General features: G+C 43.6%; 1 long non-coding RNA gene across 3 annotated transcripts in view; it reads right to left on the minus strand.

Annotated features, from left to right (window-relative positions):
- The window catches only part of LOC143159123 (uncharacterized), a 510,504-nt gene that overhangs the window by 82,630 nt on the left and 403,968 nt on the right, over positions 1-23,906 (minus strand). The window contains exon 4 of one of the 3 annotated variants that reach the window (XR_012995118.1): positions 21,643-21,771. The exons of the other annotated variants lie outside the window; for them this stretch is intronic. This is a non-coding gene — a long non-coding RNA (uncharacterized LOC143159123). The remainder of the gene's footprint in view (positions 1-21,642; positions 21,772-23,906) is intronic. 3 annotated transcript variants of the gene reach the window in all.

The raw sequence follows: 23,906 nt of genomic DNA on the forward strand, positions 1-23,906 counted from the left end.
ACTAACAGCAGAATATATGAGATATACACCAATAAAGCAGCTAGCAGGTGTCGTCTTGGAATTTCTTAAGTGTTCTTAGCAAACCAGGTGCCCACAGGAAGAAGGCAATTTACCTATCAGTTATATCTTTACACCTGCTTGCAAATGCTGATACAGACCCTTATACCGAGCACTTAGCCAATAGGAAGTAGTGACTAACTGATAATTAAAGAAACCTTTAGGAATACCATAAAATATCTGGCACAGGATTCTCTCATCCGTTTAGCAAAGGCTGTTCTGCCATGCACTTATCATACTGCTCTGCTAGTTTTCCTAACAATTAAGATGGTGTATCTGTGTGAATCAGGGGTTCGGTTGCAATTTTCAGCACGCTGGCTGTGTTTTATTGTTGTCTGATGGCTCCTTCTTTAGTCTGCAGAGGGGATCACTCTATTACTGTGGTTTAGACGACTCACAGGTTGGCCCTTGCCCCTCTCTTTCATAAAGTAAGTATAATTAGATGATAATGCCCTTCTTGTCAAAACTTACCACTTATTTAAGCCTGCAGTAATAATTTCAATTTATTAAAGATTTATTCAGATAACATTATCATCGCTGTTTATTCAAACGGACATTCTTTTTTTCTTTTTTTTTTTTCCCAGGGGAACAAAAGACATAATTCCTGCAAACAGATGTAACAAACCTGTCAAGTTCTCAAATGCTTAAGTTGAGCATTTTACTTGGAAAGGCTGACAAATTTTCTTCACTTCAAAATATCATTAACACCAATAACACATTTGCCCAAGCCCATTTCTAAGTTGTAAAAAAAGATTGCTACAGATTAAGACCCTTGATATAATGCTATAAGCTCCTAACAATGGTATCTTTTATAGTGAAGAGCAACTGCAGACACAAATTGCCCCCTTTCCTGCACCTTTTTCACAAAAATCAATATTAAAGTAGTAGCTGCCTTAACTCTCCCATAGACTATATGAGAAAAAACCACAGCCACGCTTAGGACAGTTTAGGTCAATAAAGAATCAATACTGTGGTTGAATCTGTAGAAAGATAAAAGACTTAGAACTCACTACAGTGTGCCCTATTGTTTCTCTCTATTTTGAAAAGAAGCTGAAGTGCCTTACTTTTTTTTAAGCTAGCAATGAATTTAGTGTTTGCGGAAAGCGAGGGAGGTCACTGGAGGCTGCATGTGGCTTCAGTGTCTGCAGACGAGGGGTCTGATCTTGTTCACCCACACCTCCCATTTAGTTCAAGGGGAGTCTAGGGAGCAAGAAGAATGCAGCCCTGGGCCCCAAGCGGACTGGAAACCAAAACACTGTAACACGCTTCCATCAAGCCCAACTCATTTATTAACTATGGAGAGACTACCCATAAAAACTCAGGAGTGGAAGGGGTTCTTATCATGATTTCTAGCTCCCTGTCCATTAGGAAGAAGAGAGCTGATTTCAAGCAGAGAAAGCTCTCTGATGTATTTGGCAATTGCCAGACACGTAGATTCCGCTTACAGCTGAAGTCAAGCTCACCTTCCACATTTCACATTGTGATTTGACCAAATTTGAACCCCTCGTGAAAAAACACAGGTTCAGAGGCAAATAAATATCTCAACAGACATACAAGCTTACATGCACACACACAGACACATATGCTTACACACGTGGTTTGGATTTGTTTGCCTCTGCTATATCCCTTTTCAGTGCACAGTATACTGTGTTTCCTTTATAAGCCTGAGAAATGCAACCATATACCTGTCTGGAGAGTAACTGAACATGAAAAAATATTGGTTTGTGTGGACTGGAGAGTTCAGATAAAAACAATTTATGAGCCCAAATCCTCCAAATTCTTTACTTGAAGATGCACTTTGTTATCCTACAAGGGGCAGCGTCTAACACTTCTCAGCTTACAGCAATAGCTCCTGCTTGCAAAAGCTCAGAGAAAATCTAGATAAAGCTGGAACTGCAGCTCTTTACAAAAATTGGTAAGGAAGTGGGTAGCAACAGAAAAGACAGCCACAGTTTTAAATGCATTTCTCTGTTGAAAGAAATGGCTGCATTCTTGAAATGCTGGGGCTCTCAAATTCATAGGGAACACTCCCACCCCTGCTCTGCAGTTTAGTTACGATTAGAAAAAACAAACGTGTGTTTTTAACATTGTAGACGGAAATGTTCAGACCTCTAAGACGCACTAATGAACAGTAACCCAAGTAGTTTACATAAAGAGCAAATGCAATTGTTCTAGTCAGCATCAACAGGATTTTTAGGCTAAATAATTGGTTGTTATTAATAATAATATTATTATTATCAGGGTAAAATTCTCTTTTATTATGTTGTCTGGCTCCTTTTCTACAGCACAAGATCTTCTAATCATCCTGACCTTCCTCTCTCCCACTGCAAATACTGGAAACATGGAAATGGGTGGCAGTAAACGCGCAACCAACAATGGGTGGCATACTGATAAATGAGTTTCTGAGGTGCTCCCAGTTTGGAGAAGTACGTCACATCATGGAGAAGACTGAAAACATCCACTCTTTGCTCTAACGCTAGCACAGTGACAGGGAAAGAAGATATGTAAATAAGTAAATAAGCAGTGTCTTCAGGGTAGAAATCTCAATGGTTTTAGCAGGACACTGTGGAGGTCCAACAAAGCATTCAACTAAAGTTGCCTTGAGCATTCACCATTGGAGTTCTCAAAAACAAATAGCAAAATTTCTAACATTCAACCATTTCACCTCCAAAGCCTTACACTTTTTTCCTATTCAATATACGCTCTTCCTCTGTCTTTTGTACCTAAACAGTGTTTTCTTTTATTATTCTGCCACCTCTTTCCCATAGCCTCTCCTCCCATCCAAAGTTGCTGCTCATCTCTTTCCCTAGCCCTGGCTATAACTTTTCATCCTCACTGACCATTTTCTCAGCTCCTTCTTCAGGATCTATATTAAGCTGCTTTAGACCTTTCCAAATTTGTGGTGAGCTGCCACAGCACTCCCTTTGGATGGCTCTTGCTACCTGACACTCATCCAGAGAGGTCTGATAACATCTGTCTGCGTGCTGGTATCCCAAAAAGGTTTGGAAAGGGAGGTGAGCCTGGGAGGTTTAATACAGACTGTCAGACGTACTGCAGCTTCACAGAGGGCTTCAAACAAGTAAGACTTTGTGATGGGAGGCAGGGGAAGAAAAGCAAAGTGCATTGACCTCTTTCAGTCTAATGACAGAGAGATACATTCACTCTGCAAATAGCTGGCGTGGGTTAAGATTTTAAGGCCCTCCAGTTGATTGTTACCACCTATCTGCTGGTAACTTAAATGGCCAGTGAAAGCAGCTTGTTGGCTTTTGTGTTGAAGCAGCTTAGGGAGCTATCAGACATTCACCCAGCTGGGTTACTGTTCCAGTTTGCTCCCAACAAGGTGTGCGCCCTAATTATGGCTGAGGTTAGTTTTTGGGTCAAAGTATGGCTTCAGTTCTGAAAAGACTCTTATTTTCCTAACTTTGCCACTAACTCATTTTATCAAAAACACACCAGACAAATACAGTACTGCTTAATTTCAGCCTTATAGTGTAGCTCAAACAGCAAGCTCGACAAGAGAGTAGGCTCTGAGTAATGTCCTCCATTAGTTACTCGGTCACCAGCTGAACAATGCCAGGACTAATCCTGCTCTCACTGACTTCCATAGCACAGGGTCAAGCGCAATATCATTTATCTTCTGTTTTGATTTACACTAAATTATAAAATCAGGGCTTTAAATTAAATAGTCTGCAAACATCAAGAACTTAACAGTTAATTTTCCCCATATCTCCAAGAAGATCTCTTACACTTCCCCTTTTCAATTAACAACACCTTTTTGAGTCAGTTCCTGAGATGCATCTCTATGCATTTGTGTGCTGGTGTATGGGGTGTGCTAAAAGTCTGATCCCTATTACAGCCTGTAAGACTAAAATAATTCTAGACTTGATTTTTGTAAAAGGCAGAAACAACAAAAATTAATCTTTACACAAACAACCCAAGGGAGCATTTAGTGGGACTTTTCAATCTATTCATGATCTGTAATTCCCAGCCCCCAAAGTTTCCATGTTACAGCTTAATATCTAGGGACTCCATATGTTGAGGGAACACAGCAGAACCAAAATGAGCTGAAAAAAGAATGCATTAGATTCAAACGTGGGATAAAACAGTACCCAAGGAGCCCTTGCTTCATTTTCTCTACCTGGAACCATGGGACAGTGCAGCCATCTCAGCCTCATTCAAGTGTGACATTTCTTTTGAATATGACAGTGGTGGCGACCTTGTCATTAACTGATGCTGCTAGCAACTTTTCAGCTTTCATAATTCAGTTAATTTTCAAGCCACTGGTTACTGAACCCCCAATATAATTTCAATATAATTAAACCATATTAAAAATAATAATAATAAAAAATCAGCCCACCTTCTGATCAAATACCAGTCAATGTTTGACTTGAACTCACTAAAGCAAGGAAGTGCTCAGTTATGGTTTAAGCAGTATCCTTAACTTCTTGTTGTCATGCCTGGCATTCAGGCATACACATGAGAGCCCCTGTTATTCTGTAGCTTCTTGTTCTGGCTGAGGCACGGATGGAAAATTTTCAGCCCTAATGCTAAGGAGCTAGGGCTGAATCTTTTGCTGCAGCTGTGGTACATGCGTAAGGAAGAGCTAGGCAAAGCCATGTTTACTTCCCTTCCATATTCACAGCCTCAATCCAGGAGGCAGGTAAGGCCCGATTTGGCCTGTGTGCAGCCTCTGGGCTAGAAACGGCCTGCTTCTCCTAGGTGACCCCTAGGACTGCTGGTGGCATTGCACTGCATGGTTAGAGGAATTCATATGTCATGAGCCAATTTTTCTGTGCTGCTAGAACCTCCTCAGAGACCAGCCTGCTCCTGGGATTTGCTCTTCTGAAAGAGCACAAAAGAGACAGGCTTCTGGCAGCAAAATCTGCCTCCAGAATTTTTATAGACACCAATATGGTAGATGGTCAAATGCAAGTGCTATCCTAGGGTGGTAAACATCCACGCGCAGTCCGCCACTGCCTAGCATTGGTCCTGTAAGCACAAAAGCAGGTCTGCATGTGCATATGCCAATGGCTGTGGAGCAACATGTGTGTCTGCAAAACTGAGGCGCGGAACTCAACGCATTGCCTATGCCTTTGAAAACTTGGATGATCCTAATCTCTTTTTTCCATGCGAATCCTGTGCTAAGCATACTTAAGTTCCTTTCTTTCTGCATTTTTTTCCCTCCGCTATTGGCAACAACCACCAGAAACCTGAGAATGCTGCTAATTTCCTGGTGGATTTGTCCTCTCCTGCTTGGCAAGATTAGTCATTCTTCCCTTCCATTTTGTTCCCCAAAATCACCAGCCTTCTGTATGCGTGCGCTTAGTGCACTTTGCAAAGCAAAAGTTGACATTGCTGCCTTTCCTTCATGGCCTTCTCCACCTACCATCACTGTGCTTCCTCGTTTCCCTGCACTTGGCTGGGAACATATTGCAAGTTGTGAATTCAGTGGGGGTCCTTTATGGATGCTCAGCAACAATACAGTGAAGTTAAAATTCATCCAAGAAAGGAAGGAAAGAGAAACAACAGCTTTACTGATGCCAACAGTGGTCTGCAATGCTGCAGGAGCTGAGGAGCTGGTCTCAGGTGTCCCTCTCCTCTCAGCTTGCCGTTCATTTAAAGTCTTTCAATCAAAACCAGGTTTCAGTCATTCCACCTCCTCCCCTTCTTGAGAAATAAACCCCAAAAAGAAGCTTGCCTGAGGAAAATCTGAGGGCCTACAAATTCAGTCCTCTGAAAGTTGCAGCATGACATTAATATTAAATACATTTCATTCCTGTCCTCTGCCTGAAATTCTGCAGCAGTTACGGTTGCAGCTGATACCTCAGAAAGGACTAGATATAGTTATTTTTCAACTGGTAAAACAATGATCTTATTTTTGCAGCAACTTTGCATGCCATGTTTCCGCTCAAAGACAGTTTTTTGGGGCCAGGCAATACATGACCCCTGTAACAAAAGATTTGAAAGGTAATACAGCCATGCCTTTAATTACACTGCTGTTAGCAGATGCACTTCAGCAACACACACAAGAAAACAGAAATTGGAGAACACGGAGTTGGATTCAATCTAGAAGAAGATGTGAGAGTTTCAATTAACACAATCCTGCATGATTTAAGAAAAATATTCAGGAGTGGTATTTATTTAGCCTGCAGCCAAAGTCCATTACTGAGAATTACTCTTAATTAGAGTTGTGCGAGGTTGGGAATATCCACTCCTATCATGATTCTTTCACCTACCAGAAGAACTACCAAGCTTGCTGAGCCTCTGGCATTTCTAGGCTGGTTAGAAAAATGGCTAGATGATAAAAGTATTCTATCCAGTAACACATAGAAAAAATATTTGTTTTACTTGTCCTTCTAATCTGACATCCACAGCATCATCAAAGAAGCTCTGACTAAAATATTGCTCAAAAAACCTGCGTGAGAACAAGATTTACCAAACACTGAACCACTCTGAAACAAATGCATGCTTTGTCTCAGGTTTTTCTGTCATTAATTGCTAATTTCTCTTCCTTGGATGAACACAACCCAGACCGTTCCCCTTCCAGTGGCAGCTCTAAATCAGGACTGGATTCAACACTCAGTGAAATTTTTGGGTAGCTAACAGATTGAGTACGTGGCCTCACCAGCAATGTGAGACAGGTACAGTGTGCAGGACTAAGAAGGAATACCCAGTCGGGAAGAAGACCAACGTATGAGCAAAAGTCAGCCTTCATCTATGACAAAATCTGAGAGGCTTAGGAGAGGGCTTGAAAGACTGCCCCAGTAAACTGTTCTCAAACACACCATGCAAAACTTGGTTCCACCTTCGAGAGAACATCCCTCATAAGGAAGTGGGTCTTGTTAGTCCTTGAGTAAATGGCTGTAAACTGTTTTCACTAAGTGGAGGAGGTCTGCTGGGGCTCTAGGCACCACAAAGAGCTGGGCTAGGCTCCAGACCTGTGATCCAAACTCCCAACACCCCAAAACAGAGGATATTGTGGTGCCGGCCACAGGCATACCTTTGACTCAACCAGCTTTTCAATAGAGTTGTGTCAAGCCTATGCCTGAAATAAGCCTTCAGAGCAAGTAAGGGCAGAGTAAACAATGATTAAACGTTAGTCCATTTTCAGCATTACCAAGGGAACATAAGAATTAGCAAAGGACAAGACCAAAAGGTTTTGAATTTGGTTCAGATGAGCTCAGGAAATAGGAATATTTATTTAGGACTCTCGGACATACAAAATGTGACTTGTCTGAAGTTCTTATTTCACTACCTATTTCTTACTGTTCTAAATATCCCTGCTTCCAGTGGCAGAACCAGTGGCAGAACCTCATAGGAGATAGTTAGCCAGAAAGAAAAAACATGGAGAGGAAATAAAGGAAAAGATTGAAGTTCAACAAACTTAAACTCCTAAGCACAGGCTCGGTTTAAGCCTAATGGGAGCCTGAGTCATTTCATCCGTTCCTAATTGCTTTGCTCACTCCTGGTGAGAGCTGAGAGCCATTGTCATGTCAAAGGATGGAAACGGTCCAAAAATTCAAAGCTAGTGACTACATCATTACCAGAAGGGGAGGAAGCAGTTGAAAGCTAATCCACAATTTACCTTTTGCAACTACCCACCCAAATCAAACGTGCAGATACATAGTCACAGTCCGTATCTGTAACTTCTGGTGTTGATTCAAACTCTCTTCTGATTTCCCAGATTTTTGGACAAGTGATCTATGAAAAGGTCATATGAGTCACCCATGACATCACCAGAAGACCCTGCAAGAAGCCGCATAGTTTCATGGAGCTGAGTAAATATGAAAGGTACACAGTGCCCTGCAGGATAAGACAAAATGATATTCATGTGAATGATTTTTTTAAACCATAGACTCGAATCCTGGAGAAAATTTAAGGGGCAATAAGACTTTAAAGCAAGGTAGAGCCAGGAGCCTTGAGTCTTATTAAACAAAAACAATCAGAGTATCCACATTTTTGTAGTCCTACTGTGAAGTTCCAATAAACTTTACCCAAAAAACTCCGTAACACTCCTTACCCAGCTTCATGGAAAATGAGAAGTGATTCCAGAGGTTGGCTGACTATTTAATACCTCTTGTAGTAGTTAAAAAGGCCACTTTCTTCTTCTCTCTCACACTCTTTTTTTAACTTTTACTGCAAAACCATTAAAGAAAGAACTAGTTCTAGTAATAAAAGGTAGCTATATTCCCACAGGGAGAAGGGGAATGGTGGTTCCTGTGTACCCTTAGCGCTCTTGGCAGGGGTACTTATAAAGAAGGTGAAGGTCACAGGGAAGAGAACAGAGTATTTTCTGTTCAACAGAAAACAGAAACTTCCAAACGTGAAAAGGAATTTTAGCAAGTTTTATTTCCTTCTTTTACAGCCCTGACATCATATTTCTCCACAGTGACATCATGGCTTTAAAGCAACAGCTTCCAATGACACCAGTGCATCAGAAGCCTTACAAAGCAACAGCATTTGCTGTTTCTGATTTTCTGAGACACTGATGAAGCCTGGACCTGAGCAGATCTTCCTGTTCAGCCAAGTTCCTATGTGTTTATAAACTCCTATTCAAACCTTGCGAATAACAGCTTGCTGAAGTACCCAGGGCCGGGAGGGCACCTTTGATGGAGAGAAGTTAGAAATACAATAGTAAAAAATACACAGTTGGGTTCAACCAGGAAGACTTTATTTTTCCACTACTCCCTGCTTTCTCACCCAAATCGACCAGCCACGCCTAGGAGGAATACCTACTGGGACTGCTCCACCAAGCACAGCTACCCAGGAAAGCTGCATAAAAAACTACTCTTACTACGCTTTCAGGAGAACATGTTTTTTGAACTGCATCGTCAAACTTCAAGGCAGCTCCACAGCTATACAGTGTGAGCCTTGATTTTGACTAGATTTACCCTGCTGAAACAGAGAGCAGGATTTGGCCTGCTTCTGTTTTTAACAGATCTTCTTAGCGATGGAAATTTGCTAGTCTCTGATGCTTGCTAATAAACAGATGCAATTGCCATTCCTAGTTTAAGAGAGAAGGAGCCAGAGCCAGGAGAGAGCTTCAAAGAGACTGAATTACCTCTCTCACCTATAGGGATGTGATTATGTCTGGCAGAGCGGTCTGGGGAAGCAGCTTTCACCACAGCCGTCAGCAGCCCGCAGAGTACTGGAAAGCTACAAGCTATCTTTTCCCCAAACTCCTGTACCCTTCCTGAACTGGAGTATTTATTCAACAGCAAGAGATAAAGCCGCACATTTTGCAGCATGAAGGTCATAAACCATCGAGAGGCTGGAGATATTTTCTGCAACCCGTGCTGGCAGAAAACCCTCTGTCCACACACACCAAAAATACATGAAATGAAGGTAATGCACGGTAATTAGTCTGCACCAAACTAATAAGGACTGGTGGTCACTACGCCCTGGCAGTCAGCACTACCCTTTTCCTGGCAGGCTCTTTTGTCACTGAGATTCACAGAGTACCAGCAAGGAAGGGAAAATGTGGAGCCTCCCTTTAAAAAGTCTATGTGTCTACGGCAAGTAACAGCTGTTGCTATTTTAATACTATCTCAGGGCTCATATAGATGTGACATCACACAGAACTAAGGCTTGGCCATCGATTTTACTGCCAATATACCTTAAACTGTAGGGATTTTGTTACAAATTTGTACGTTGCATGGGTGTCAGAACAAAATCCACAACTGGCGTGCAGTTTCATCCCTTTGTAGTAATTCTGTGAGCCATAAACTGGTTTCATTTTGGAATTAAAATCTGTATTAATTTTAAGCTGAATAGAAGTGAGTGAGTTCATCACTATCAGAATTTATTACACATCCAAACAAAAAAGAGTTTTGAAATTTGACTGGTAAGCTGGCCAAGCAAGAGGAGGTGGGGACGGTTTGTATTCTAATTTCAAGCAGCAGGGCTCCCAGGTGTATTATATAGGATTTCCTGTAATTTACAGGCAAAATAAGCAGTCTACAGGAAAATGTTTGCCACACTGTACATGTGTATTAATTACACAGCAGGATAAAACGATTTCTTTGTGATAGGAAGGGATGTGATCTACAGGCAAACTATTAAACTGATGTGGAAATGCAGACATTCTTCTGCCACTAAAAAGGGCTGTTGGATTCAGGGAAATAAAATTGGTAAGTGTATTCTCACACTTTGTATTCCCAGGTCTGTGACTGGAGCGTATCACAATGTGCCAGGCTCCGTGGGTACCGGGGAAGGGAGATGTCTCCTCACAAACACGCTCCGGGAACCTCGCTGTCTCAGCTACCCTGCGGGGGCTACTTCTGAACTAAGTTGCTCTGAGAGAAAGACCTCCCCCCTCCAGTGAGAAAGGAGGAATTTTAAGATTTCAGGTGCGTATTGTTCAGTATCTCCCCAAGCATCGTATAATAATACAATTGAATTCTTACTAGGATCATCGGATAGGTATCATTCTTTCACCTACCACTGAGCACTGAGAAAGCATCGCTTTTCATTACCACAGGTTAGTGCAATATGAAACTAGTTGGAGAGAGACAACACCACACATCACAACCTCTCTTAAAAAAGATGAGGGAAATTCTTTTTAGATATGTAATCAAGGCTTGAGACATAAAGGGATATGAGAGGAATAAATAAAATATTCAGACTGCTTTTCTCAAGACCAAATTTCGTGTAACTAAACAGGCTTCTCACTGTGAGATGAGCAATTCTTGTTACACTTGTGTTCAGATGCAATTTCTGAAGCACAACTTTACTTTTTTTTTTTTTTGACTGGTATGAAGAAGAAATCTCACCCACCACACGCTTTCCCCAAAGAGCTGGGTTAGACTACATATGGTTGGCATTCGGGAGGGAGAAGCTCAGAAACAGAGTTTTGTTTAACTAAGGCATTCCTTAAAACATAAAAACCTCAAAGCAAAACTTCTGTCCATATTCTTTGAACAATAAGGCCTGGATAGGGCCTAGGATCAGATTACACCAAGGCTTATCCGCAGATGACCTGTGGGCATTTAATGATGCCCAATTTTACCATTATGCATTTAGAAGGAACACTTCAACCGCACTCCAAGTTAGTACTTCACTCCAAGTTAGTATTTCTTTCCTTAGCTGAGGGGGAGGGCAGAACAACAGCTCCGCACCAGGACATCAGGACAAGGCTGAAGAAAGGCACTCGTCCCTGCCTTTGGAAAGGTTCTTGCCGTTTTTCTCAACTAAGGAAACAGAAGGCAAAGCCAAAAGAGAAGAGGCGTATCGCTTCTAGGCTAAACAGCTGGATTGCCCAGAGAATCTGTATTTTAAAATGCTGTAAGGTCATCAGCCATGATGGGAGCAAACCATTACAGATGTCTTCAAGATAAAATCTACATGGCTCCAGAAGATACTGTGCTCCTGACAAGCACAAGTTTCTGGGTTCAATACTGTAGCAACTGGCAGAAATTTTGTAATGTGGCCAGAGCGCAGTAGACCATCCCCATGGAGGAGGAGAAGAAGCCCCGGCCCCTGTGGCAGGAGGACCCGGCAGGCCCTGGCCCAGACAGGTCCTTGTGAAGGCCCTGCAGCCCGCGGGGAGTGGCGGCTTCCCAGGCTGAGCCGGGGGCAAAGGCGCCGGGAGGAAGAGGACAGCAGGGCAGCAATAGTGCTGGGCACCATCTCAGAGGGCCTGGCGGCCCCCCAGGCCAGCCGCAGCAGACCTCCGCAGCCCCCCGCGGGCTCGGCCCCCTCTTGGCACCGCGGCCGGGGGCAGGAAGGAGGCGGAGCTGGTGGCTGCGGTGTGCCGGGGGGACGTGGCGGCTGCCTCGGGGCTCCTCCGCCACCGGCGGAGGCCCAGGAGAGCCCCCGAAGGACGCCGCTGTCGGCCGGGCTCCTTGGCGCAGTGGAGCCCCCCGGCGAGGGCCCCCCGGCCCCGCCGCAGCCCCACCGGCTGCCCCCGACGCCGGGCCCGCGGGTGGCAGTGGGGAGGCCCTGGGGCGGCAGCAGCGCCCACATGCCCCCCCCCCCCCCCCCCCCTTACCTTTGACCTGGGCGGGCTGTAAGAGCGGGCTAGCCAGAAGCTTATGAAGTTTAACAAAGACAAGTGGAAGGTCCTGGACCCGGGACAACATAACCAAAGGGCCCAGTACAGGCTGGGACTGTGTGGCTGGGGAGCAGCCTTGCTGAGAGGGCCCCGGGCGTCCCGGTGGACAACAGGCTGAATGCAGTCAGGAGTGTGCCGCTGCAGTGACCGAGGCAAATCGGATCCCAGGCTGCATCCGCAGGGGCATTACTAACAGAGAGATGGGATTGTTCCCCTCTACTCGGTGCTTATCAGGCCACACCTGGAGTATTGTGTCCAGTTCTGGTCCCCATAATTCAAACAAGATGCGGACAGACGGGAGAGGGTCCAAAGGAGGGCCACAAAGGTGATCAAAGGGCTGGAGAACCTGCCCTATGAGGAAAGACTGAAGGAGTTAGGTCTCCTCTCCCTGGAGAAGAGGAGGCTCGGGGGGGGACCTCATCACAGTATTCCAGTACTGAAACGGCAGCTACAAGGGGGGGCGGAGGTTCTCTCTTCACAAGGAGCCAGATGGAGAAGACAAGGGGCAATGCGTACAAGTTGCGCCAGGAGAAGTTTCATCTCGATACAAGAAACATTTTTACTGTGAGAACAATCATTCACTGGAACAACCTCCCCAGGGACATGGTAGAGTCCCCATCACTGGAGGTTTTCAAGATGCAATAGGACAGGGTGCTAGAGAATCTCAGCTAGGCTCCCTTTCCCATGAAAGGTTGGACCAGATGATCTTTCGAGGTCCCTTCCAACCCAGGCCGTTCTATGATTCTGTGATTCTCTCTGGCATAGGAGACAGAGGAGAGGACAAAAGTCAGAAGTTATTTGACCATGGCTAACACGGGTCTGTCAATGGGCAGAGAGAGAAGTAAGAGTGGAGACAAAGCCACAGTGACAGCTAAAGCATTACATGGACATTAGCACAGGAGTCATTCTCTGAGCTGTGTTTGCTGTATACCTGAGAACTGATGGCTTTGGTGTAGTGAGGGACTAAATGATGTTTGGACACTCCCTGGTTCAGCCTAGCTCTGCTGTGAGGACAGCAGTACAGCCAAAGTCTACAGAAAACATCATCTCTTTTATTTGCTATTATGTTGGTAGGACACAGAATCTAGACCTGTATTTAAATGCTGCAGCCTTTAATGGTCTCCACAATTTAATGAAACTTTAATAAAAGTGACTCTCACTGTTTCAGTTCAGTCCCTCTTTCTGCACGCAGAAATCCCTCCCAAGGGGGTGTTCTTCGGCTATCATCTCTGAGGCATTCTTCCCCTCCTCTTCAAGATAGGGGGGGGAAAAAATCTTGCTGAAAATTTCTAGAGAAAATAGAGTTTAATTTCTTGGAGGTGTTTTGTTGACAAGAAAATAGAAAGCATGTGTCTCTGCTTCTCTTATTGTACTTCCAAGTAATGAAAGTATTTAAGGAGGTACAATTATGGACTTGGCAAGCACCTGGGGCTCTTGGAACTGCTTTTTCACACTGAATAAACACTGCGGTTAATCTGTTTATGTTACACTGCACTGGAAAACTATCTCCAAGAAAAGGCTACAAGTATGTATTTTCCACTCCTTTCCTTTGTTTTTAATGTTAAATTAATAACTTGTTTAAATGATTTGATTCTTCTTTTTTATCTCTCTATTCACAAGACGGCCAGTCAAAAGCAGTTTTTAATTAACGAAGATAGAAACCTAGGGATTACTGCACTAGGTCAGACCAATGATCCATTCTGGTTTTGACAGTGGCCAACAGGAGATGCTTCAAAGCAATGCGTAGGAAGCACTGTAATGAACAATAACGGCATAACTTCCTGCAGGGACCTGAGGTTCTTAACACACACACACCTTACTGCTTGCACATGCACCCACCATGAGAGTTGACATCCCTTCATTTAAACAAACAAATATATATACACATATAGACCATTATCAGTATCTACATTCATGTCGAATCTTTGATTCCATGTAATTTTTAAACCTGTTCATCCCTTGGAGTCAGTTATATCTTGTGGCAGTAAGTTCTATAATTTAAATAAGCAGTCTGTGAAAAAGAAATGAACAAAAAAGCCCCCAAACCGCAAACTACCTGGTTTAAAAAGCAACCTTGTTAGAATGAGGGGAGAGCATACAAGCCCACCCACTGCCTGCCATCCACACCTCTCACATCCCCACAGCATCTGTGGTTATTGGATCAGGGATATTACAGGGTATGGTATCTGTGCCTGTCCCCCTCGGTATCAGGTTATCTATCAATTGTCTGTGAATTTGCCTCATCCTCTTTTGTTGATACTGTGTGCTCCCACAACTGCCATTGCATCCCAGTTCACTAAGGGCTTTGTAAATAAGTTCCCTCCTTTTATCTATTCTCAGACAATCTCTTACCAAATATAGAGTGCCTCCTAGCTCTCGTACTGCAGGACTTGATGGATTGTCCTGCTTTCACCTCATCATCCACTAGCTTTGTAAAACTCAGTCCTTTCCCCTTCTTAGCCTTCTCCAAATGGAGGAGTCCCAGCTTCTCTAGCTTCTCCTCATAAATTCAAGTGCTCCATCCCTTTAACTGCATTATTTACTCTTTCTCTGGACCATTTCTAACTGCACTATGTCCTTCTTGAGATGCAGAGACCAGAACTGTGCATAGCATGGCATTTTTATTGTAATCCTGATTAAAAATACTACAGTACTTCTGATTCCTTAGCACCTATGTGCCCCATGCATGGACATTTCAGCTGGGTTTATGCATGAACAGGGGACACCACTGAAAAACTCCCTATTCCGTGACCAGTCCCTTGGATAAATGGGAACCTACAGGAACCCAGAGACCAAAGGTGCAGCTGGTCTGCAAATTATTTTCTCTCAGAACATGGCTTGCCAACACATTAGAGGTCTAGCGCAAGGCAATTTTGAATGTGGACAATGTAAGTAATGAGAACAGACTGAAGTTACTATTTTGTACGTTATACAACAGAGCTAAGCCATACTTGCCACAAACGTGCAACGTAAAGCAGAGCCCCTAGCTGCAGTATAGTCCATGGAGACTGCTTGACTCATGGCAATATCTGATAGGAAGTTTTACTCTGCAAATGTTGGCACTCGTGATGCCTGTATGGCCTCAGTACCTGCTGCCTGTAACAAACCTCTCGCAAGGAGAAACACTCGGAGCACTGTATAGGAACCCAACACATGGTCTGAAAAGCAGAGGTCATCTTCTACCCTGCTGCCTAAATTAAAGAGAGCAATGGCTGGTTCAAATTGCCCAGTGCTAGGTTTGGCTTACTGTATTGCCTGGGGAGCAAAACCATCAGCAGCCGTCAGTAGTAGGCGGTACAGACAAGGAGGCTCTGCTTCTCTCTACTGACTTTATCACTCCCTGAATGTGGCCTTAATATTCATGTTAAAAAATATGCAAACTCATCCTTTGTTCCTGCTTTGAACTATGACTACAAACTAATCTTGAGAAGATTACACAAATACTACAAGTTAGCCAGTGGATGCTGAGCCTTGAAAGAGAATCACTGTGTCCTGCCCTGCTGCTCTTAGACTGTAGAAAAGAGTGGCCAAGAATTTGAAAACACAGCTAGAAGATTTTCTTTTCAAGTCCATAAAGCTGTACACTTCATCTTTTTCTCCCATTTTAGGCCCAAATCGTATAGTTTCATTTGAGTGTAAAGTACCAGAGCACAGAAGTCAGTAAGAGCCCTTTTATTGACTTCAGTTGGCATTGTATTGGGACTGGTGTTTTTAAAATCGTAACAGTACAAGGAGGTAAAAAACTGTGTGTCCATAAGGTTAAAGAAAAGCGTGTGTGTTTAAAACATTGAAGAAATTGTTCTGAGAACAATTCATCTTTCTGAAAATATGAACCCTATGATGCTGCCAAGGTCAGGGAGAGCTGTGATAATTTAGTGCGTAAGTGCTAGTCATACAGCACAATGCCACATTATTTAATTTTGTAACACATTCATACAACTGCCTGACAATAGCCATCGACGTTAACACTACCTGTGGGCTGAGGTCAAGGCAACGTAGTTTAACGTTAAAACAAAAGAGCTAATTGGATTCCTGTTCAAGTTCTAGCTTATTATGTGATCGGAGTTACTTTTCTTCTTTCTGCCTCGGTCAGCTCATCTGGAAAGGAGGACCACAGTGTGACTCACGACTGAAATGTGAAAGAAAAATGCAGTGCATATGCCTGGCTTATTTGGCCATTCTTCCTAATTTCTCTATCCCTTTTTTTGCCGTTCAACTCTGGTTTGTGAATTTCAAGCCATTTTCCCTTGGAGAGCAGAAACGCAGCTCACCTTGTGAAATGGGAAGGAATAATATTAAAAAGGAGAAGCCATCTTCAGCTGTAAAAATTACATGTCTTGCTAATGCCAAAATTAATAATACAGAGATATTTGGGGCTTACACTTCATTCTTAGAACTGGCAGTGCACAGAATATTTTAGAAATAAGACTACATGACATACCCAAAACCTTACAGAAACAATAAGCATGATCCCCTTTCTACAGAAGAGAAGCATGAACACAGAGCAGTTAAATGAGCAACACACGGAGACTGAAGAAATTCAAGATTGAAAAAACAAAAGCCCAGAATTTTTACCTCCTTGTTTCTAAACTCATAAAAAAGACTTTTCTCAAAAAAAAAAAAGGGGGATTAAATAATTTAATTAAAGACATAACCTTGTTTTATATTAAATTGCATGCAAAGCTCTCTTCTGTTTGCAGAGGAGCTAAGAGTCACCCTCCGAAATGGCTGTTGTATAGTATGACTTTCAAAATAATATCCTTTCAGTGCACAAAAGGAGAGAGCAAAAGATATATGTCCTCTGGTTCAACGTGTATGGTTGTCTCCAAGGAATTCATACAGATGATCAGACCACAAACTGTCAAATGCATAGGAGTGGGGATGTCAGGAGGGAGAATAGTCCCGGCTCAAAACTAGAACAGACTCAATTGCCATCAAACTTCAAGAAGGAAGAACTGGCGAACCCCTCACATCACACACCCTTTGCGCCGCCCGGGTGCAGAGCTGTGCCCCAGTAATACTGAGTTTTGAGCTGCAGTCTTTCCCTTTGGAAGTCCTCCCCCTCCGTAGTCCCCTCACACACAGAGCTGCCCACAATTCCCTGAGCAGCAAACGCCTTAGTTTTATTTTTGGGAAGGACCACTGCAGGGTTCGTCCCTGTATGCACAAACTGATAAACAGGCGGATTCAGTCCCCGCAGGCTAAACTTAAGTTCCCTCTGCAGATGTATTTTTGTTATAAGCTGTGGCGCACTGTTGTGCCATGTAAAAAATGTAGTTATTCAAAGAAGTGGTTTTAAGTTCAAAGATAATGTCATGTTCATTTGGAATATAAGCGTGAGCAACGCACTCACAGATACACTTTCTGTCTCCCTACATCCCTATCTCAGCCGTAGGCAGGGTGGTAATATATAAAGAGAGAGCAGGTGGGATTTTTTTTAGGTGGGGAAGAAAAAGACTTACAGCTCTAAAGCTAAGTTCACTGCCTATCCCACATCTTGGAAATGAAACAAAAATGTCTCATGAATTGAGCAGGCATGCTGCAAAATAAAAAGAAACAATAGCCTGCAGATAAATGCAGGAAATTCACTGATTAAAATGCAGGATTTTATTTCAAAAGAATTTGGGCAGAGTCTCCATTTTTCCCAACTGCTTCTATCACCTATATGAAGGGGCCACTGGACTTACACATGCAAAAGCCATTTATCCACTTATATTTGGTATCTCGCAAGGTCTGAGTCCTCAAAGAGCTCAGAAATAAGTAGCTTTCAGGTTGGCACCTACCTAAATAGCCTCACTCGATGTAAATGGTGTCCGTTGCCACAGAGATTTTGCTGAAGGCATTTGCTCTATGCATGTAACTCTGACACTGTTCAGAGGAACGGGGTTAGGACTCTGATCTCCCTGTGCAGTCAGAGAAGAGGGATAAGCCCCGTAAGTGGGATGAGAGAGAGGTTGGAGGACTAATGCAATGATTTAACGTGCTTTCTGCAAGCAGGCAGTCCCAACGTCTCAACTTCAGTCTCTGATAGTCCATTCCCTGCCTACTACGTTTTACAAAATGCTTGGGAAAAACACTTTGCACATCGTCTTCTGCACATCAGCAGTGTAAGACAATTAATCAGGGATTCCAGTGCCACGCCATAAATCATGGCACCTTGTGTCACTGACACTTGAAAGACAAAATGTGAGAATCTGTCTATAACAATATCCTTTACCTCAGGTAAAATCACTTTGGCCTTTCAGCGTGTTGGCGAACGCCATTGCTGGCAGCCCAAATGGCCCTGCTTCAGGGTCTGATCCTGATCTCACTGATTTGGTCATGCACATTAACTTAGACGTTTTACTGTGATAAATGGTCACACATGTAAAATCAAAATGGAGCCTTCAGCAGACTTTTTACAATAGCACAGGAAAATAACCTCCCCACTACTTATTCCATTATCACAGACTAATTGGAAGACCTGGAAAAGTCTCTCCATGTCATTAGCTGCCTACGAGATGAGAGAGCTGCAGCAGATCAAATTCTTCACCACGATGGCTATCATAACGCAGGAGGGATCTGAAGTCCAGGCTGTAACTTTACCACTCCCATTGCACAATAGATGCGCAGTGGTGAAATATCCCCAAAACAGGATTAAACAGTTACGTTTAGAAACACAAACACACAGAGACCTCCCACTAACTCAGCAGATTCTTTTGAAAGTTGGCACTGTCAAAACAAACACAGTCGCCTGTAGCACCCTTCCACCGCTCCTGCTGACAGCGCTAGTGAGGAGGAGGAGGTGCTGAGTACTTTGTTATTATGAGGAGGAGGATAGTGTTGGGAAAGGTGTTGAGTTTGACACAGAAGTATCGAGAGCAGGAAAGCGAAAGTCAAGGAAATCAGCCTTGTGCCATCTAAAATTGCTCTGGCACTAAACCTACAAAAATCAATGACTCTGCTTTCACAGTAGTTTTCACATTATCCTGAGGGAGCGTACAGCATGAGTTGCACCAGATGGAAAGTCACTGGAAGTAGAGAGTGAGACAGGAGCAATGTTGGTATCTATCAGCTACATCAAACACAGAATTCACAAACAGTAATTAGGGCTATTCACATCTATCCCTGCCTTTTACGTCTGCTGTGTCAGTGTGGAGGGAGAGACAGCACAGAGCGCCAGGTTGGATGGGGCTTTGTGCAGCCTGGTCTAGTGGAAGGTGTCCCTGCCCAAGGCAGGGGGGTTGGAACTAGATGATCTTTAAGGTCCCTTCCAACCCAAACCATTCTATGATAAACCCAAAGTGTTATAAATATATCTGCAGTTAGTAAAAGGATTGTTTATACTCTTATGTATTTGTGCCTTTTATCTGAGTAAAGATTTGGTAATACAAGAGTGTCGTGGTTTAACCCCAGCCGGCAACTAAGCACCACGCAGCCGCTCGCTCACTCCCCCCCAGTGGGATGGGGGAGAGAATCGGAAGGGTAAATCTATATGCTCCAGGAAAGCAGGGCTCCATCACACGTAACGGTTACTTGGGAAGACAAACGCCATCACTCCAAACGTCCCCCCCTTCCTTCTTCTTCCCCCAGCTTTATATACTGAGCATGACGTCACATGGTATGGAATATCCCTTTGGCCAGTTTCGGTCAGCTGTCCTGGCTGTGCCCCCTCCCAGCTTCTTGTGCACCTCCAGCCTGTTCAGTCAGTAGAGCATGGGAAGCTGAAAAGTCCTTGACTAGTGTAAACACTACCTAGCAACAACTAAAACATCGGTGAGTTATCAACATTGTTCTCACCCTAAATCCAAAACACAGCACTGTACCAGCTACTAGGAAGGAAATTAACTCTATCCCTGCTGAAACCAGGACAAAGAGTCTGAATTTTAGGTTAGAAGTTATTTTTCCCTGGTTCCATCTTTTCAAACCCATTTCATCACAGCAGCTTGTCTTCCTTTGCCCTCCCTCACAAAATCACCCCTCCCCATGCCACATTTAAAACCTTCTCACAAAGAAAACTGAAAGAAAATAATGTTTGTGCAACTTATCCATCTTTCAAAGCAGCTTCTGGCAGAAGGGAGCTGAGAGTGATGAGTCCGTAGAATAATAAATAATAACAATATTGAGCAGTTTTGCAGAGCAAATACACATTGAAAAACTTTTCCTCTTGAGTGCCTGACGTTATTAATTTGTTCTCCAAATACGCTAGTGAGGGGAGTCAGCCCATTTTTACAGACAGGGAAAGTGAGCATATAGATTTCAATAATTGCTTAAGACACAGAGGAGTCAGTTCCAGAAACTGGGCAGAACAACTCACAGGAGATCACAGTCCATATCCATGGCAATATTTGGGCAGAGCCCTGCCACCACAATAATTGCTATCCGCAAGTGACAAATGCTTGGGGTTTTTGACACCTGTGAATAATATTCTCCCTGAACTGCCCTTCTCTGTGGTCCAGGAGGAGTATGTCCTAGGCCTTAAGAAGAAACAAAGGCTGAACAGAAGTTCCTGTAAGTATTGATGCCGGAAGTATTTCTAACCCCTTCCCAGCTTCTGCTTAAAAGGGTTCAAACTCATACTAATCTACTGCCTAAGTAATATATGACATCCAAACAACTCATTTTGAGTTGCACAGACACCCATCTGGGACATCCTTTCCCAGCACTCCTGTGGAACAGCAGCATTTTTTTTATTTTTTACCATGAGGACTGTTTTCAGCCCCATTACTGCACAGCAGAGATTTCAGATGAATTGAGGGGAGGGGGAGAAGACCTGAACTGACTTGCTGTATCCACATGAAATGGTTAGTGAATGACCTTGTGTCCAACCTTCTAACATCTAAGACAAAAGCATGGAAAAGCTGAACAAAGGAAAGCAGGAAAGCTCACTGAACAGGGGGTGTATGGGGGTGTGTGGTTTTTGTTTGTTTGCATAGAGATAGAAATTGAGGTCAATAAGCAGCTAGCTTAATTTTAAGCCTCTTCCTGTTTTATAGTACTTGTAGTAGAGTCACAAAAGTAACAACAATTTCCAGGACCAGCACACCACCAAAAGCAGGTCAAAATCTTGCCTGCCATACTCACACTAATGAGCTCTCAGAAATCAATGGATTTAGGAATTCCTGCACGGACAAACATCACTTGCCCCAAGTTCCCCTGATAACGGCTTGGTGATGAAACCAACCTTCATCCTCCCTTTTCCTTACGGGATTCCTTATGAGCCAGATTATAATGCAAAAGTAACCCAGGCAGAGGGATGGCTCTTCTGTGTCACCTCCTGCTTGCTCTAGGCAATTGCTTGCACTGGCACACCAGTATGATATGGCACATGCTGATGCTAGGGCTGTTGCTTTTGCTTTTCAGAGCTATTGATTTCCTGCCCTTTCTTGTAAAGGATTCTGTGAACTGGAAGCAGTTAAAGGTTAACTGCAAAGATTTCATTAAAAAGAATATTTTAAAACTGTTTAAGATCCTAAATCATTAGTAGTTAAATGTCTACACCTAAGAATTGCACTGAAATTTGTGTCTTTAGGCAACAAAGTTCCAAGCGTTACCTGCCAATACGAGCGCCCCAGACCCCGCTGGCTCTGCTACAGCTCGGCACCCGCAGGCAGCCCCCAGCTCTGCATCAGCTCCTGGCAGTAGTGCTAGCTGTCACGGGGGATCCTCCGCTTGGGATCTCACTAATAAGAAGAGGAAGAAGAAATAGGTTTTACCAGCTGGCAGAGCCTTAAAGTAATCGAAGTCTGGCATTTTGGTGAGAATGAAAAGTCAGAAGGAGACGCTGGGAGTAGGGGAAAACATGTCTCTACCAGCACTCCTATCCCTGGCATCTGTATGATCGAGTAAGAGCAGGAAGACACGAGTCTAACCCTGTGGTTAGAGACCCCTGGTAGAGAGACAGCATCTCCACTAGTCAACATCAACAACTCCTGGTGGGGTGCCTGGGGGAAAGGGCTGGCGAGAAGCAAAAAGAAACATTAAAAGGACAATATGCACTGAACAGTCCTGCCAGAGGGTAAGAGAAGGGAGCAAAAGGATTGCTGCCCAAAATGCAGTGCGCACATATGTGTGCGTGCGTTGAGGGGGAGTTTACATACATCTTGTTTACAAGGTGTAACATTATAAACTGACATTTCTGTTATTGTGGTTGTGTTTCCCCGTTTATGCTCCTTTTTTCTCAGCAGTGTTTTCTTTGCTTTGTGCACAAACTTAGGCCTTAGCAAAAGAGGAAAGTTTGCTGCCTGAGGGCACCAAGGGGAGCCATTTCGCTCACCCGGGGATCTGCACAAGTGTGTGTGTGTTAATTTTAGGAGGACCCTCCTGATGTCCGAACCCAGCATCCACTGCTGCTGACAGCACCTGGCAGAAGGGCTACATCCTGCACACCCTTCGGCAGTTTTTCTGTGAAGCGGCTACAACAGAGCTACAATACAGATGGTCCTTCATTTGGGGGTGTTTGGATCCAGACCCTTCATTTGGGTCTGTCTGAAGGGACACTGCCTTCAAGATATGCAAATATTTTGTTTTTAAAGCTATATGGACATGGCTCAACTAATTTCCCTTTTCTCCTCCAGCGCCAGTTCCACCTGTCATTCAGGTAATGCAAAGGCTTCCCCTACTGTAGCCAAAAAATTCTCTACTTCTTTCGGCTCTACATCACCACCCAAACCCTAATGCTGGGGGGACAGCCAAGGGGACGGGCTGTAAGGGCAGGGCACCCCAGCAGCCTCGGGGGCCTGAAGTTCCCTTGGGGACACTGAAATGAAATGCTGCTCTATGCTGGTGCTTAACCAGCCCTGTACTGGTGGATTTGAGGAGGAGCAGAAATGATGGGCATGATGTGATATTTAAAACATACCCAGTAGGATCTATCCCCTGTAAAGGATTCAGCCACAATAGGTTCATTCAGTCGTCTTAGTCATTAGAGTATTTTCAGCATTATTTTTTTTAAAGATTTGTTCTACCTCCTAAAGAATTGCTTCTCAATGCAAAAGCAGAATGATGAATACATCTTCCCTTTCCCTGCTGAATCCAACTTTGAAAAACGTAATGCTCATCTTATTTCCTCCCCAAGTCAAAATAAGCCAACCACATCCTGCAGTATACCTATCAATACAAACAAAAGATGCAGAGATGGTTTTTTGTAGCAGAAATAAACACAGTTTAAGGAATGATTTTCCTTTCATGACAGCTTAGGGTCTTTCAAACTTGACAGAATTGATTACTGAATCAAAGCAAAGGAAAGCAGGGAATGGAGTTTTCCTGCATACACCTGTAACGTTATACACTCTGTGTGCTACAGGGAAGGAAGTGAAATGCTCGAGCTATCGGTAAGGAAAACCCAGCGAGGAAAAAGAAGAAGGGATATCTTGGGATTCGCTTTAGCGTAACATCCTACAGTATGTTTACTTTTCTTTTCTTCTCCATCTCATATTTCTTCATGGGATCAGTCCCCAGCCCTGCAGACCCTCCCAGGAGTACAATGCCCCTTTCGTGTATTGTACAAGTGGCACTGAGAGTACAGCAGCTTCAAAACATAAAAGGAAAAAAAGAGTCTCCCTCAACGCCATCATCATTTTTAAAAAAGGCAATTGATGTCGCCTGAAGCAGCAGCTATGAAGCCCAATTATACCACATTTCATTCAAGTGTCAAAAATTGGAATAATAATAACCAACAACGAGCAGCATATATAGGAAATGATGCTGCCATCTTCTTTTGTTTTGGCCACGCGTTTTCATAAATTCATCCTTCAAGCAGACCCAGTGCCACATTCCTTCAAGGACTTTCTTGTTCGCTATTGTTTTCAGTTCTTAA

Source organism: Aptenodytes patagonicus, chromosome 3, assembly GCF_965638725.1.
Source record: "Aptenodytes patagonicus chromosome 3, bAptPat1.pri.cur, whole genome shotgun sequence".
Lineage (NCBI taxonomy): Eukaryota > Metazoa > Chordata > Aves > Sphenisciformes > Spheniscidae > Aptenodytes > Aptenodytes patagonicus.